This window comes from Macrobrachium rosenbergii, chromosome 4 (assembly GCF_040412425.1).
Source record: "Macrobrachium rosenbergii isolate ZJJX-2024 chromosome 4, ASM4041242v1, whole genome shotgun sequence".
In the NCBI taxonomy this organism is placed as follows: Eukaryota; Metazoa; Arthropoda; class Malacostraca; order Decapoda; family Palaemonidae; genus Macrobrachium; species Macrobrachium rosenbergii.
Window position 1 is genome coordinate 59,390,514 of NC_089744.1, and position 18,585 is coordinate 59,409,098.

The following is an 18,585-nucleotide window of genomic DNA, read 5'->3' on the forward strand; positions in this document are numbered from 1 at the left end:
GGGACACTGAAGAATTGATTGCTGTGACCTTGCCACTGCAAGAAGCACAAGACAATTAGATGTTTCCACAGCTGGCGATATACCGTCTGCAATTAGATAATGCCAGCGGTTACACAAGGATAATTATAACGATTTCGGGCAAATTTATGGTTGCACAGAAGGTGCCAAGATAACTCGATTCTGTTACGATATGCTTGCATTAAAATTGTGATAACTGGCACTTCAGAAAAGAAAATGAAAGTGCAGGGAAAGATTAAAGATACATGACTGAAAGAGCCTCGAATCAGCACTTTACCTTATAGCAGAGTGATGGAGAGCCTCGTCAAAATTTCACCATTCACCAGGGATGGAGGGATGAGTATAATGGGAATGCACAGGTAATGTGACTGGATGGTCGAAAGATGACCACGTAGGGGTAGGTCAGCTCAATAAGGATCATGCAAGGGGATGTGTGTCTGTCTGCTACCGGCAGGGTTCTGAGGCTGAGGTCAGCTGTCTCTCGCCTTATATGACCTCAGAGGCTTAATTTCTTGCTCCTTCCAGAGGGCGCTGGGATTGCAACATGGCGGTTCAGTAACCTCGTTTTTTATGTAATCTTCCAAATCCTGGTGACCTCTGGCAACCTATGTTCGCCGATTTTAATGGGGACTCAGCCCTTTTGATGGACTTTGGCAGGCTTCCGTCTCTGGTCGCCTTTATCTGAAAAGAGGTAATTCAAGCAGTCACCAGGTCTTTAGGAAAGATAAACAGATGCACCAAAAAGGGGAGCATGGAGAGAAATTTACGTAGGGGCTGAGTTTCTCACGCCCTTCCTCAGTTAGTTATCAGTATGAAAATACTTTATTTAATTTGCAAGGCAGTTTGGAGGTTTGGGTTTGCTTGGGAAGTGGTTTCCCACGTTACAATATACATAATTTTTATGTATTTCCCTGGATTTCTAGATTTATAGAATACTTTTACAGGCTGGCAACGGAACTTTATTTATTTGGACTTGGAAATCTGACTTTACATTAGGGGAAATCATAAAAAGAAAAGAAAAAGGGGATGATTTGCAAGAGCTTAGGGCTCTACTTCATGAGGGAATGTTATGTAAACACTTTGGCTAAATTAATTAATTATATTTACAAGAAAAGAATCAAAAGAAAATGGTTAAATGAATTATTAGGAGGCATGCAAAGCCTGAAGATCTTCCTACTGTAGTCTTGAATGGTGGCAAGGCACAGTCCAAGATGAGTCCACAGCAAATTGGTCCCTCTGCTAGAGTTAAACATTACATGCCAGAAAAGGAAAATATAACACATACAACGACTTGAGGCTGCACTGATGGTGCCAAGGACTCGAGGAATGAATGAACACTTTACACTGGAGCACAAAACACTGGAAATGGCACTGGATAAAATGGCACAAAGGATAAAGAGTAATACTGGCACTCAATAAGCACTTCTAATGGCAAACTTTCGTGACGGAAAGGTCGTTACTTGTACTTTACCTTGGGGGAAGCAGGTCTCTGGCGAAGAATGACGATGGGCAATCACACGTGTGGCACTGTACACTAATCACATGGACAGTCTGTTCGAGGATGACTGTAGAACTGGATTCAAGTCTGGAGTTTGGTGTGGACAGGGGGGTGGGGCTCTCAGCAACTCATAGCATCCTCCCGCGTGTGTATGGCTAACTGCAAAGATCTTCCTGTCCAAGCTCCTTTTAAGGCAACTGCCAAGGGTGGGGGCCCCAGTGTTGGGCCCATGTGGTGACCGGGCTGAAGATGTGTCATTTTCCAGGTGTTCCGACCATCTGCTTGTATCTCCCCAGGTATCCTGTGAAAAGACAATTCAGCCAGCTCAATCTGCCTATAGAATGGTTGTTTTAAGCAGCTTAGTTGGGCTAAGCTGCTTAAGGGAGTGACTCTCAGCGTCTTATCCTTGCCCCTTTCGACCGTGCCATCTAAATGTCTGTCCCAGGTAAAGGAAGGGGACAGATTGAAATGTTGATAATTTTTTTGTGTTGGTATCTAGGTCAACTGGGGTTGGCTACACAGCGACAATTCTGCTCTTGATAAACTAAGGGCAAACTAAGCGGCGACTTCTTGTTAGTTATGAAGGCAGGAGCAGACACTCAGACAGTAGACATAATGGGGCTAAGGAAAGGCATTCTGTTTTCTATCCATTTGTTAAAAAGCTGATGTTTTGTATCGCTTGATACATTTTCCAGGCTGAAATAGCGATTAAAATAAACAGTATTTGCATATAAAAGGCAAGAGATATACACATTACATACTTATTGACACCATATGAGCAGTTAAAAAACAGAACAAGGGGGAAAAGACCAAAAGCAGAGGCAAGAAGCACATAACACCCACCCACAGTGGTAGCATAAAGCAGACTAACAAGAAGTGCAGAACAGGGCGGGGGGAGAGATGGGGAGAGCACAGACACAGAGGCTAAAAACAAGAGCAAACTATGCAATGAATAGTTGGGTTGATGCTGACTGGTGATTGAGGTAGGGACAGTCAGTGATCATTATAGATTCAAGGGTAGCCAGGTCCTCCATACTTCGTGTTCTTCCCACAATACTCAAGTCCCTGGTGTCTATATGTGTTTTGCAAGTTTTGCTATGGTTTCTCACATTCGACTGATTAGGATTATATAGTCGACTACCTGTTCTATAGCTAATTCCCTGTGAGAGGAGATTCTGATCTCTAGCAGCCTCCTGATACATCCGATGTATGTGCCCAGATTACATGTGGGACAGGTATATTTGTAGATTACACCGGAGGTAAACAGGGCTGATCCTATTTATACAGCTCCTGCTTTTTTAATTTTAAGGTGAATTCCGTGTCCACTTTTCTCCACAGAGCTTTTAATTTGACCTCCAGTTGGCCTGCTTTTCGTGATGAAATTGTTTTCCTCACTAACTATTTTAAGAACAATTACTTCCACCATCAATCTTCCATAGATCCCTGAACAAACTGCTTAATTTGGAACTGAATCCCCCACCCATGGTTCTCAGTGGCCCTAAATTACATCTATATGCCAGATTCCCTTATTTACCTGACAACAGATTCAGGAAAAAATGTATTAGTTTATTCAGTGGATAATTACCTGCACTCAACCTAAAGCTTATCTTGATGAACCCCTGAACCACTGGGTCCCTCTTCCATTTCAAGGATAGGATCAGCCCCGTTTAGCTTCGGTGTAATCTACAAATGTACCCTGTCCCATATGTAATCTGGGCGCATACATCAGATGTACCAGGAGGCTGCTAAAGATCCGAATCTCCTCTCGCCAGGGAATTAGCTATAGAATAGGTAGTCGACTATCTAATCCTGATCAGTCGAATGTGAGAAACCATAGCAAGACTTGCAAAACACATATAGATGCCAGGGACTTAAGTATTGTGGGAAGAACACGAAGTATGGAGGAACTGGCCACCCTTGAATCTATAATGATCAAACTGACTGTCCCTACATCAATCACCAGTCAGCATCAACCCAACTATTCATTGCATAGTTTGCTCTTGTTTTTAGCCTCTGTGCCTGTGCTTCCCCCATCTCTCTCCCTCCTGTTCTGCATTTCTTGTTAGAGGCTGGTAAAGATCCGAATCTCCTCTCACCAGGGGTTTAGCTAAGAAGAGGTAGTCGACTATCTAATCCTTATCAGTCGAATGTGAGAAACCATAGCAAGACTTGCAAAACTCACTGCATAGTTTGCTCTTGTTTTTAGCCTCTGTGTCTGTGCTCTCCTCATCTCTCCCCCTCCTGTTCTGCATTTCTTGTTAGTCTGCTTTATGCTACCATTGTGGGTGGGTGTTTTGTGCTTCTTGTCTCTGCTTTTGGTCTTTTCCCCCTTGTTCTGTTTTTTAACTGCTAATATGGTGTCAATAAGTATGCAATGTGTATATCTCTTGTCTTGTATACGCAAATACTGTTTATTTTAATCGCTATTTCAGCCTGGAAAATGTATCAAGCGGTACGAAACATCAGTTTTTTAATAAATGGATAGAAAACAGAATGCCTTTCCATAGCTCCATTATGTGTATGTTTGTATATGTATATATGAGTATATACACATATATATATGTATATATATGCATATATATCAATAAATAATGTATATCATCATACACCTTTTCCCTCTAGAGGGGGCAGCACCACATGGTGGCAACTGTCGAATATGTACTAGGTGCCTGATGGACAGTTAGCAGTCAACAGCAAATAGGCTTAAAGACATTTTTCTCCTGGAATAGATCTCTAGTCTTCGGAAATATAGAAAAGAATAACATATCAGAACAGGAAAGAGACATGGGAAAATCCTTATTATTACCCATATTAGATAATGGGGATAACACGCAAACCATCATAGTGATGAATGCGCAGGGTTTAGTTTTGAGTAACTCAAAAAGAAAAATAGTTCTTAGAAGAACTAACCCAAACTGAAAAAATTGATATGATGAATATAAGTGAAACCTGGTATTCCCAAGAGACTGGCAATGATGATCAGAGAAAGGGTTTCCAAACTTATAGATCAGATGGAAAAAATAGGAATCAAGGGGAAACTGCGATATATGAGAGAGACGTGAATCAAGGAAAAATCTGTGAGAAATATAGCAACGCAGAATGTGAATTAATAGTGGTAGAATTTAAATCTGAAAAATTAGTGAACATCGTAATATACAGACCCCCTAATACTGAAGAGTTTGACATAGTAATAGACAAATTGGATGATATATGTAGAAATCACGAAGACTGGACTATACTCCTATCCGGAGACTTTAACTTTCCTTTCGTAGATTGGAAAGAATGAATAGGAGATTGTGGTTGTATTTATACTTATAAAAAAGAGAGTAATAGTAGCGCAGAAGATAAGAGGCAATTTGAAAAGCTATTAGATATGCTACTAGAACATAACATTCAGCAAATAAATCACCTGCCAACAAGAAAGGATAATATTTTAGACCCAGTATTTGTGAACGAGGTGAACTATGTTAAAGAAATAATAGTGTATAATAGGAGTATTTCAGACCATAATGTCATAGAATTAACAGTCTGTTCCAAAGCCAGTGAAAACAGAGATAAGCAAGAGACAAAAAAGTGGGAAGGATATGGAAAATACAATTTCTATAGTAAGAGTAAAAAATGTTCAGAAATAAGTGAAGAATTAAACAAAGACTGGGAAAACATATTCGTAAGTGATAATATACAGGTAAATACGGATATACTATATAAAATATTAGAGAAAATAGTGGATAAATATATACCAAAGAAAAAAAGTAAACATCAGTCATGCATACCAAGAGACAGAAGGATCTTGTTCCAGAAAATCAGAAAGTGGAAAAAAGTTCTTGCAAAAGAAGGGAATGTATGGAAAGTGATGGAACTAAAAAGTAAGATAGAAAATGCAGAACAAAAGATTATATAATCAAAAGAAAATGAAAAACGAGACTTAGAAGAAAAGACTCTAAAAAATATCAAGCAAAACCCCAAAATATTTTACTCATATGCGAAAAAGATGAATAAAGGAAGAGTAGAAATAGGCCCTCTAAGAATTGAAGGGCGATTAACGAATGAAAAAAAGGATATATGCAACATATTAGCAGAAAGATATAAGAGAGAATTTACGCCTAGAATTGATAGAGAAGATATTGATACAGAAATAAGAGATGAAAATAGTGAATATTTATCGGCCATAGATATTAATGAAGCCGATATTGTGCAGGCTATTAATGAAATTAAAAATGGATCAGCAGCCGGACCAGACGGCGTCCCTGCCATTTTTTTAAAGAAAGTAGTTCATTCTATCGCAAAGCTGCTCACAATATTATTAAGACAAAGTGTAGATACAGGCAAGATTTATGATGAACATAAATTAGCATATATTAATCCTACAGTATTTTCAAAAGTGGATCAAGACTAGAGGCAAGTAATTATAGGCCTGTGAGTCTAACATCACATATTATGAAAGTGTATGAAAGGGTAATGAAGAAAAATATAATGAAACATTTAATAAAAATAGTTTGTATAATATAGGACAACATGGTTTTGTACCCAGAAAAAGTACACAAACCCAACTGTTGGTCCACCATGAAAACATATACAAAAATATGATAAACGAAAAAGATACAGATGTGGTTTACCTAGACTTTGCAAAAGCTTTTAACGAGGTAGGCCATAATATATTAGCAAAAAAAAAATTAGAAAACATAATATTGTGGACAAAGTAAGAAGATGGATAAAAGAATTTTTGCAAAACAGAAAACAGATAGTTATTGCAAACAATGAGAAATCGGATGAAGCTAAGGTAATATCCGGTGTGCCACAAGGTACTGTGTTAGCTGCATTGCTGTTTGCTATAATGATTGCAGATATAGACAGTAATGTTAAGGACTCGGTAGTGAGAAGTTTCGCCGATGACACAAGAATAAGTAGAGAAATTACTTGTGATGAAGATAGGAACTTGCTACAAAGAGACCTGAACAAAATATATGAACGGGCAGAGGTAAATAGGATGGTATTTAACTCTGATAGAATTGAATCAATAAATTATGGTGATAAAGAAGGAATGCCATATGCATATAGGGGACCTAATAACGAGACAATCACAAATAAGGAAGTAGTTTAAGATATTGGATAGGAATATGTTATGCAATGATCAAATAGCAATACTATTGGCAAAATGCAAAGAAAACATGGGAATGTTGTTCTGGCACTTCAAAACAAGAAAAGCCAAACACATGATTATGCTTTATAAAACGTATGTACGTAGTCTACTTGAATATTGCAATATATGGTACTCACACTACTAAAAGGATATTGCACAAATAGAGAGTGTACAAAGGTCCTTTGCAGCTAGAATAGAAGAAGTTAAGGACCTTGACTACTGGGAAAGGCTACAACTCTTAAAATTATATAGTCTCGAAAGGCGAAGGGAATGCTACATGATAATACAGGCATGGAAACAGATAGAAGGAATTACCGAAAACATCATGGAGCTAAAAATATCAGAAAGAGCAAGCAGAGGTAGATTAATAGTGCCCAGAACTATACCAGGAAAACTAAGGAAAGCACACAGGACATTAACCCACTACGCACCAGCATCGACAATGCAGTGTCTGTTCAGTGCGTTACCAGCTCATCTGAGGAACGTGTCAGGAGTGAGTGGAGATGTGTTTAAGAATAAGTTCGACAAATATCTAAGCTGCATCCGAGACCATCAAGATTGGAAGATGCAAAATATACCGGAAGATGCATTAGCAATTCTCTGGTAGACATCAGAAGTGCCTCACACTGAGGGACCTGGGGCAACCTGAACGAACTGTAAGGTCTGTTAGGTAAGATATGATAAGGCGAGCTCGTTAAATCAGCAATGGAGATCATAGTTAATAAAAATATATACGTAAACCGTTTGTGTGTGTGGGTATTTATACACATGTATAAACAGACATCCGTAACTAGAACGCAGGACCATATCTTGTTATCTATCGTGACGTTAAGTGAAGTGGTGCGGTGTGTATTACACCATAAAACGAATCTTCAGGGCCATTGTAATGTGTCAGGGCAAACCCCATCACAGGTCTCCTCTGACATAAAGTAAATTACAAGCCATTACAGAGAAAACTATTTTCATTGTCATTTGTTACTGATGATGACACGAAGATTCTGATTCCGAGAGAATGTGTGTTGTCGATTCGTTGTAGCACGAGGATAGTCAGTGAACGAAATCCTGTAACAAAACTTATTATTTTTCTGTTTTTCTTTATTTACGGATTAACTTATTTGTTTGCCTCTGTCTTTCTATTTGTGAAAAATGTTTTTAGTTAAGTTTTTCCTAAGAAATGTATATGCTTCTCTTTTCCCAATTTCCTCGAGAATGGTTTATTCTAGGTTGGAAGTGCACAAACCTTTGCTTTCCCAAAGTGTGTTATGATTGTAAATAAAAGGTAAGACCGTCAAAATCTTAGGATGAAAAGAATTCAAAAGAAACATTGGAGCTGGTGAAATTATAATGATTGTGCAGAGGAGGAAAGTTTACAAATACTGTAAAACAATACAACATGGGGATATTTTCAAGGAAATGAAAGATAATAGCAACTGCCACATTTATACTTAAACTGCTGAACCAGGGATGAACACCCTTGTAGAAAACCTCCATAACCTTGGACGCTTCTCTCACTTTACAAACTGCAAACTTTATCGCGCACTCTTTCACGTTGCTGGTCACAATGATGAACAGGTAGAGCATTGAATCCTTTAACTCCCATTAGGTCTGGCAGACTGTCAAGGTCTTATCGAAATTAAAGGTCTATAGTTCACTTCCTATTTGTCTTTACATGTTTACCTGATTTTATTTATTTGTTATTTTTAGTTTTAGTTCCATTACGATATTCTGTTGTCAAGATGTTACATGTCCGTGGACGTTGTTCCCAGGCTGTTGACTTTTCAACCCGGCACTTCAGGATTGGGATACAATGATAACGATAAAAATTCGTATGTTAGCATTAAAAACAAAAATACTGGTCTGGACCACCCATTTGTATTATTTGATAAAAGCTTATCAAGCTGAGATATACAGAAGTATTACAAACTATGCATACAGGCATATATTCGCATATATATATAATATATATTTTTTTTTACTATACATATATATGCAGTATATATATCTATATACAGTATACATATGTATATATATACATATATTTGTGTGTATGATAGTTTTTTGTTTTATGGTTAACACAAATAACAAAATAACCTGTCTCCTTTGAAAATCGTTTGAAAAAAGACAAGCTGCAGCTTCACAAACATACAGTATTTAGAGGGAGTCATTCGCCCAATTTGTTAAAGCTGAAACTCGTTGCGAAAATCATTGCCCCATGAACTACTACAGCATGAATGGCTTTGCGCTGGGTGGAGGTGAAAGATTTATACATACATATATATATATATATATATATATATATATATATATATATATATATATATATATATATATATATATATATATATATATACTGAATATACACATATATATATATATATATATATATATATATATATATATTATATGTATATATATATATATATATATATATATATATATATATATATATATATATATATATATATATATATATATTTATATATATACTGAATATACACACACACACATATATATATATATATATTATATGTATGTATATATATATATATATATATATATATATATATATATATATATATATATATATATATATATATATATATATATATATATATATATTAGAGACAGGTTTTGCAGTTAAAAGCTATTTTGCAAATTACGTGATCTGGGTTATTTTATTGGAAAATAAGAAGTATAACGTTTTTTGCCCTTGAATTAAGTTTAACTACGCTTAAATATCACGGGTTCTTGTGGGTCGTGCTATATGAGTGTTGAGTGCTTATGGATGTTATGTTTTTGTTTTACTTGTGTATACTACAATGAGATTGAACTGAATATTTAGATGTAAAGAAAACTAAGAATAATTATACAGTAGTTTGATATATATTTCTTGTCTGTTGCTAATCCCTTTTAGGTATTTTAGGCTATTTTCCACACGTATGTTACCCAAATGCATAAGTATGGATATATTTTGGCAGCTTAGGTACACCAAGAGTATATTTTAAATTTGACTTATTCTAGTTTAGAAGAAGCTAACTTTTTGTTGGTATTAAGTTAACATCTTATTTTGTCAATTGCAGACTGGAGTTGGCTTCGTTTTAGTAGTCTAATGCAAAAGATTTAGCGATCACACTAGTTACATGGTACTGTATATAAAACTTGCAGGTAAAAGAAAATTGATAGTGTTAGTTTTTCTGGTGTCAAGATTTGTTTTCCTTAAACTGCTTAGATACACAGCTTGGAACTGAAAATTATATTTGCTTTAACTGTAAACCCTACGTGGAATCCTGTTGTTATTTATTGGACGGTTTTTCTGTCTTTATATTTACACTGTCTGAAGTAACATTGAAATAGATCCTATTTTGTCTTGTAAAATCACTCCACACTCACGGGATTTATTTTGTTATTACCTATAATAATCTAAATGTTATTGTTATCCTTATTCTCTCTGGATTTTGACTTCCATTATTTACGACAGCTTCTCTGGTAGAACTTTTAAACAGGCAACATACCAGAACCCTGATCGAGGAATGAAAGTTCCAGAATAACACAAACCCTACAACGCGAGCAAAGTAAAGAAATAAGCACCCATGTACAGCAAAATGGAACGGAATGACTAATGCTAAATTTAGTTCAGTGTTTTGTGCCCAACCTCTCGAAAGTATTCTTAGCTGTTATCTTTATTTTCTAACGAAATTTAACCTTACTTATTTAGGGCTAAATCTGGAAATGAAATTCCATAGACTCTTAAAACTCCCTGTAGCCTCTTAACCCTAAACTATTTCAACAGAATTTAAAGAAACATTTTCGCATGGTTAGTAAAATTCAACCAGATATAACGAATTTTTCAATTGCATCCGAGTTAGAAATTTTTTGCCTGTTCAGAGAATTCATTATTTGAATGCTTTACTCATGTTTAATTCTTATTTACTTTTTGGCTTTATATATATATATATATATATATATATATTTATGTATGTATGTATGTATGTATGTATGTATACTGTATATATTGTCACGAAGTGTTCCAAGTACCTGGTTATTACACCACTAATTACAGTATTCAAAAATTTATCTCACTTCAGCCAGATAACTGAAATCTCATAACAATAAAAATTACGACTGAGTACCCTAAAGGTAACAGTAATCCCTTAAAAAGCTTATTAATCACATGAAAAATCAGACTGAGTTTATCAAAACAAGTGTGAGGTATCAACAATTAAACAAGAAATATACTAAAGTAGAAGGGCATCACTCTATCAAACAACTTTAACTGTTTCCCTGGTCTTAATTCACTTCAGCAAAACTAAAGGAACAAAACATGTTTATCACTTTGCCTTATGCACACAATTAATCCTGTTCACTGGTGGTCAATAAATAAGACACTTTTTAAACATTTTAAATGCAAAAATTTATTTTTAAATTCAAAATTTATAATTAGAATTCACAATCTGAAAAATTTTACTATTACTTGAAAACAACACAAAATTTAGTTAATTCTTGAGTTAAATTACAAAGGTTAAATTTATCAAGAAATTGAATTAATCAAGCAAAATCTAAACTATCAAGAATTACTCAAGATTTGAAAAGAAAATCTTAGTAAATGAAAATTAAATCAAGTATGCAATGTTAGAGTATCAAGAAATACTTAAATTGCGAAGCAAATAAATGTTAAATCACCGCTATATAAAATATGAATAATTAAGAGATTGCAAACACAAGAACACACAAAGATACACAAAAGATTTACCAAAAACAATTTCACTAAGGCAAAAATCCCTTAATGTACCTTATACCATGGTAATAATAAGTAAAATTCACTTTATCCTACACAAGCTTGTGAAAACTCACAAATTTACGCCAAATGCAGCTGCTTGAGATTCACAAAACACACTTTTTGTTAGGCGCCGTTATGACTATACACACTTTTATTATGGTTATCAGATCTCAAACCTAAGATTAATACCAATGACCACACAAATATTTTACGTTAATTTCTCTCTTTTAAAGGAAGAGAGAGAGAGAGAGAGAGAGAGAGAGAGAGAGAGAGAGAGAACCACACGAATGGTCTCTGAAATCAGAATGAGCAAACTTTTAGGATTCCAGTTAGAAATGAAACAGTCAGATGGTGTCATTATTAAGGCAAAATGTTTTGAAGTGCAATCTTACAAAACATGATGTAATCAGTCGAGACATGCTTTTCTCTCAAAAAGGCGTACATGGCTTGAACAGAAAATTGTATGGGACGCGATCAGAACAATACATATAACATTGCGAAATCATTCGTCTTTTTCTCGTATAAGACAAAAATCTCTCAAGACTCAACTGTTATCCCTCGCTTGTCAGTGCGTTGTTTTGTGATGATAGTCGAAGTAATACAGAGCATTCGCAGAACACACACACGTGTCACTGATATATTACATTACCATTAAAACATATTATTAATTCTAAATTACTCTGTTAAGTTATCTAAATCACTAACTCTTTTGAGATCTGACGTTACACTACATACGATATTTCAACAACTATTATCATTACACATAACACATAACAACTAGAACAGTAAATATATCAAAATCATGGAATGATATACATTTTACAAGGCAAGATCATGAAATTCCTCCCCCTAGAAGATTAGTTATCCCAGGTTTGAATCCAATGATTCACAACAGGATAAATAATCTGCTGTGACATTATTTTTTCCTGAAATGTGTTTCACTTTACATTATATGGTTGCAGGCACAAAGACCACCTGGTCAGTCTGATTCTGGTTTTTCATTTTATTAATAAATGAGAGGGGATTTTGGTCAGACAACACTAAAATTTCTTCATTCTTGGGCCTGTTTACATACACTTCAAGCTTTTTCAGTGCTGTGATTAATGCTAACGTTTCTTTTTGTATGGAGGAATAAATTTTCTGATGCTTTTGCAACTTTGAAAACATGAAACACACTGGATGTAGAATACTGCTGTCATTTTCTTGAAGTAGAACAGCTCCAATTCCACAGTCGGATGCGTCAGCTTGTATTACAAGTTGTATTGAAGTCTGGAGCTTGAAGCACTGGTCTTGAAGTTAAAATGGATTTAACCTTCCCAAATGATTCTTGACATTCTGGAGTCCAAACAAACTTTGTCTTCAGACTGGTTAAGTCAGTTAAGGGAGCTACTACGGCTGAGGAATTTGGACAGAATCAGTGATAAAATCCAGCCATGCCCAAAAATCTTTGTAGCTATTTCCTGATAGTAGGGGGGCAGCCTTACGGATGCCTTCTACATTAGCGTCAACAGGAGCGAGAAGGCCTTTTCCAATTTCAAATCCCAGATACTGAACAGTTGTCTTTCCAGACTCACTTTTTTGTAAGTTAATTGCTAGTCCTGCTTCCCGTAGTTTCTTAAACACTTTCCTCGAAATCTTCAGATGTTCTTCCCATGTATGAGAGTAATTCACAATGTCATCTAGGTAAACACCACTCCTTCTATGGATCCTAGCAGTTGATCCATCACTCGTTGGAATGTTGCAGGTGCATACATCAGACCAAACAGCAAAACAGTGTATTGAAACAATCCAGAAGGAGTAATGAAAGCTGACAACAATTTAGCATTCTCATCTAAAGGAATTTGATAATATCCTTTCAACAAATCTATCTTGGAAACAAACTTGGCTTGCCCAATATTATCAAGTAATTGATGTACAAGAGGCAAGGAATAATCGTCAGCCACACTAATGGAATTCAGTTTACTATAATCAGTACACATCCTAAATAAGCCATCTTGTTTCTTCACTAACACACAAGGAGAACTGTAATGACTTGAACTGGCTTCTGCTAATCCATGCTGCAACAAATACTCAACTTCTGTCTTCAAAACATCTCTGCGAAAAGGTGATAAGCGATTTGCTGTCTGTTTAAAAGGTTTTCCATCTTCTCTAATCTTTATCTCAATGGTTTGTCAGATTGGTACGCCAAGGTACATCTGCAAAAATTTCAGGGAAACTTCTAATCACCTCACTTATATCACCACTTTGCTCAACACTCAGATTTCTGTTTTAGTTTATCCTCCAGATTTTCCAATATGGAAGAATTGTTCATCTTGCCTTCGGCTCCCAATTTGTAACCATCTTCATCCTCTGTAGATGAAGTTGTCTGTGTTATTGATGCTGTAGTCTCTGAGAAGTAAGGTTTCAAAAGATTCACATGTATCTTCCTCTGTTGTTTACTTCTTCCTGGTGTTTCAATCACATAAGTTTGATCACTTAACTTCTCTATTATCTTGTAAGGACCTTGAAATTTATTGGTAAGGAGAAATCTTTTCACAGGTAAGAACACTAGAACATGCTGTCCTACACTAAAACTTCTTAGTTTAGTCTTAGCATCATATCGTCTTTTCATTTTCTCTTGACTTATTTTCAGATTTTCTAAAGAGAATGTTCTAATTTCTCTTAACCTTTTCCTCAAGTTCTTCACATATTTTCCTTGGGTTTTCTCTTGATTTTCTTCCCAATTCTCAGCAAGAATCTTCAATGGCCCTCTCATTTCTCAACCAAAAATCATCCCATTAGGTGAACATCACATACTTTCTTAATAAGCATTCCTAACTTCAAACAACATCAAGGGTAAACCAGCATTCCATTCTCTTCCTGATTCATAACAGTATTTTGTTAACATACTTTTCAGGGTCTGGTGGAACCTTTCCAAGGCTCCTTGAGTCTCTGGATGATAAGCAGTTAATAACTTCTTTCACTCCTAACAAGTTCCTCGCATCCTGGAACAGTTTTGAAGTAAGGTTCATTCCTCTATCACATTGCACAATTTCTGGTATTCCAAACCTGGAGAAAAACTCCACCAACTTCTCAGCAATTACCTTTGCACTTCTACTTTTACAGGAATCCCCTCAGAATACCTTGTCACTGGACACATAAATGTTAACAGTTATTCATTTCCTTTCTTTGTTTTTGGAAGTGGCCCCACCACAGCTATAATTACCTTGCTAAAGGGTTCTCCTCTAACTTCTATGGGTTGTAGGGGGGCTTTCTAAATGGTTTCATTCAGTTTTCCAGCTATCTGGCAGGTGTGACATTCTCGACAGAACCTGCTAGCATCCTTGTGAAGTCGCCAGGCCAGAAAAAATACTTCATAATCTTCTCAACATTCTTCCTGATTCCCATATGTCCAGACTCATGCGCTACTGCTACCACTTGCTTCCTCAATGGATATGGAATCAGAATTTGATGATATTCGCTCCATTCAGCATTTCCTCGTATATCTGCAGGTCGATGCTTCCTCATTAGCAATGCTTCCTTTAGATAGCAACAGGTAGGAGTTTGTTGCATCTCTTCTTGATCAACAACTCTGAAGAACAAATAAGCCAATGTTGTATCCTTCTTCTGCAGTTCCATTAGCTTCTCTCTAGTCACTTGACCAACTTCAAGGGCTGAACTCTCAATATCTGCTAACTCTGCTACTGTAGTTCCACTACTATCATCAGGAACACTCTGACTGCTCTGAGTCTCTTCAATAACAACAGGATCCTCGTCTTCTTGGGAAATCTCTTCATTGCCAACACTTGGGGGAAGCATCACTTTCCTGGAACAGCTCTTCTAAGCTCAAAGATCCTTTGCTTGATCCTTCTTGTGTAGGTAAATCCTCAGTTTCTTCACTTGCAGACGAAGTTCTCTTCACATTCCTGGTAGGTACACAACTTGGAAACAGGTGGGGGTTATTCTTCTCTAAATCTACCACAGGACTAATCCTCAACAGTTTGTCTGTCACTGTAGGACAAGGAATAAATGGTACACCACCTACTCCATTACCCAAATTGTTATGAACCACACCTTGGTTCATCAGGTTCTATCATCAATTACAGAGAGATGGACTGGAAAGACTGGCAGAAGCCGAGACAACGACGGGGAAAGGGGAACAACAAAACCAGCAAAATAACCTTAAAACTAGTTTATTAACATTAAGATATGTACCTATTTACAAATGAGTCAAGTCTGGTAAAAATCAATAAATAAATAAACATCAAACAACCAAAGAGTCAGTTAATAAAGATGTAGCAAATTTAGTTAAAAATAAAACATTACCGTCAAAACATCAAATCAAAGTTAACACTCGCGCTACATCAAGAAAACACAAACATTCCAGACAGCATAATGATTAAAAGTGGCATCATTTATTAACATAAACCGTGGCATAACCAGAAATACAGCAAAATCAACATTCTCTGTCACCAATTCACAGGACAGGTGCAAGTGGCATATAGGAGTTACCTCTTCTCCTCCTATACCCTTCAAAATAACTGAATCTCCTGTGAGATTCTTCTCCAAGTGTGGGTGAGCACCACTAACTAACACACTATGGTTACTCCCCATATCACGTAATACCTTGACTGGTACCTGCACACTCCCTCCTTGAGTTGCCAGCATACCTTCATAGATATATGGTTTAAAAGCCTCTAAGCTGCTCAGCCACTCACTGCTTGAAGTTACATTTCCACTGGTTGCTAAACACTGCTTATTTAGTCTCAGTCTTCCCAACTGCCTCAGTCTTCCCAACACTGCCCCCCATAGTTTGGTTCACCTGGTTACCTTTAACCACTTGGCTGAATGGCTTGGTCTGCTGTTGTCTGATAATCTCGACTGTAGTGTCCTGCTCTTTCACATTTGAAGCAGACTTTATTAGTCTTCTGTATCTGTCTTGAGAAACTGGATGATGAGGATTTGACATTTGATTGTAGAGGGGTTTTATGTGGCTTTGTATTGGTAATACCACTAGAAGGATTCCCATTTGTAATACTCCTGAAATTTGGATGAGACCTAAAACCTGTGCATTGTTGGTTCTGGTATCTGACACTATAATTCCTTTTGCTACAAAGTATGTTAAAATCTTCACTCAGCTTAGCAGCTTTGTCAAGTTTCTTAACCTCTCTCTCTCTCTTGAATAGGCTCTTATGTGTTCAGGAATTCCTCTAAGATACTGCTCTAGGACAACCAACTCTTCAAGTTTGTCCATAGATTTAACTTTAGCAGCCTCCAATCATCATTTGAAACATCTTACTTTGTAGGCATAATCCAAGAAAGTCATCTTGTCATCCTTTCTCAAAGATCTGAATCTTTCATTGTAATATTCAGGGGTCATCTGGTAAACATGTAGCACATTGTGTTTGTGTACCTTGTACTCTTTACACTGATCAGCGGATAAGGCTAAATAGGGACTTCTTCCTTTACCAATGAGAACACTCTGTAACAAGACTGACCATTTATCGTCTGGCCATCCCATACCTGAAGCCACTTTTTCAAAGTGATAAAAAAACTCATCTGGAGCTTCTTCTGTAAACTTTGGAATTAACTTCTGCACTCTTACAACAGCAAATAGAGGGTCTGAATTACCTTGGATAGGGTTAGACGGTGTTACAGGTAATGTGGAGCGAGCTTCTAATAATTTCATCTCTCTTTCATAATCTTCCTTCTTCCTTCCTCTCTTGCTTTTTCTGCTTGCATTTTCAGCTTAATCAAGCTGTCTTCTGCAGGTATGTGTCTAAGCTCTGCCTCTGCATCACTTTTCTCTTTCTTTAGCTCTTGCTTATTTATAAACTCTACCTCAGCTACATTCAACACTCTTGTGTTAATTCTAACTCATCTTCATCAATTATTTTACCAGAGTCCATCAATGCTTGAATTGCAACACATCTGGTTTGTGCCTAAATCCTACTACTAGACACATTTCCCCCACATGCCACTGCTAAAGCAGTCCACTGTGCCTTAGTGAGGTTGGATTCAGATAACTCTTAGATGGAAGGAGCTGCTAAAAATTCCTAAACATTGAACAGAGCCACTTTCTCTAAGTTACTCAACTAATAATTCACAATATAGTGCAAAGATAACTATGTGGTCACTCTCCTATCAAAAAATCCCTGACACCACCAGTATAAACCATAAACCAGAGTGATATTTTGTTTTGTTCCCTGGTCTGGGCACCAAATTCTCTTATTGTCACGAAGTGCTCTAAGTACCTGGTTATTACACCACTAATCACAGATTTCAAAAATTTACCTCACTTCAGCCAGATACCTGAACTCTCATAACAATAAAAATTATGACTGAGTACTCTAAAGGTAACAGTGATCCCTTAAAAACCTTATTAATCACATGAAAAATCAGACTAAGTTTATCAAAACAAGTGTGAGGTATCAACAATTAAACAAGAAATATACTAAGGTAAAAGGGCATCACTCCATCAAACAACTTTAACTGTTTCCTTGGTCTTAATTCACTTCAGCAAAACTAAAGGAACAAAACATGTTTATTGCTTTGCCTTATGCACACAATTAATCCTGTTCACTGGTGGTCAATAAATAAGACAATTTTTAAACATTTTAAATGCAAAAATTTATTTTTAAATTAAAAATTTATAATTAGAACTCACAATCTGAAAAATTTTACTAGTACTTGAAAACAAAACAAAATTTAATTAATTCTTGAGTTAAATTACAAAGGTTAATTTATCAAGAAATTGAATTAATCAAGCAAAATTTAAACTATCAAGAATTACTGAAGATTTGAAAAGAAAATCTTAGTAAATGAAAATTAAATCATGTATTCAAGAAATACTTAAATTGCTAAGCAAATAAATGTTAAATCACCACTATATAAAATATGAATAACTAAGAGATTGCAAACACAAAAACACACAAAAATACACAAAAGGTTTACCAAAAACAATTTCACTAAGGGAAAAATCCCTTAATATACCTTATTATGCCATGGTAATAATAAGTAAAATTCACTTTACCTTACACAAGCTTTTGAAAACTTTCACAAAATCACCCCAAATGCAGCTGCTTGAGATTCAAAAAACACTTTTTTGTTAGGCGCTGTTACGAATATACACACTTTTATTATGGTTATCAGATCTCAAATGCTAAGATTAAT

General features: G+C 36.0%; 1 protein-coding gene across 1 annotated transcript in view; it reads left to right on the forward strand.

The window, feature by feature from the left end:
- LOC136835035 (T-complex protein 1 subunit gamma-like) overlaps positions 1–18,585 on the forward strand; it is a 772,440-nt gene that overhangs the window by 31,302 nt on the left and 722,553 nt on the right. The window lies entirely within an intron of this gene.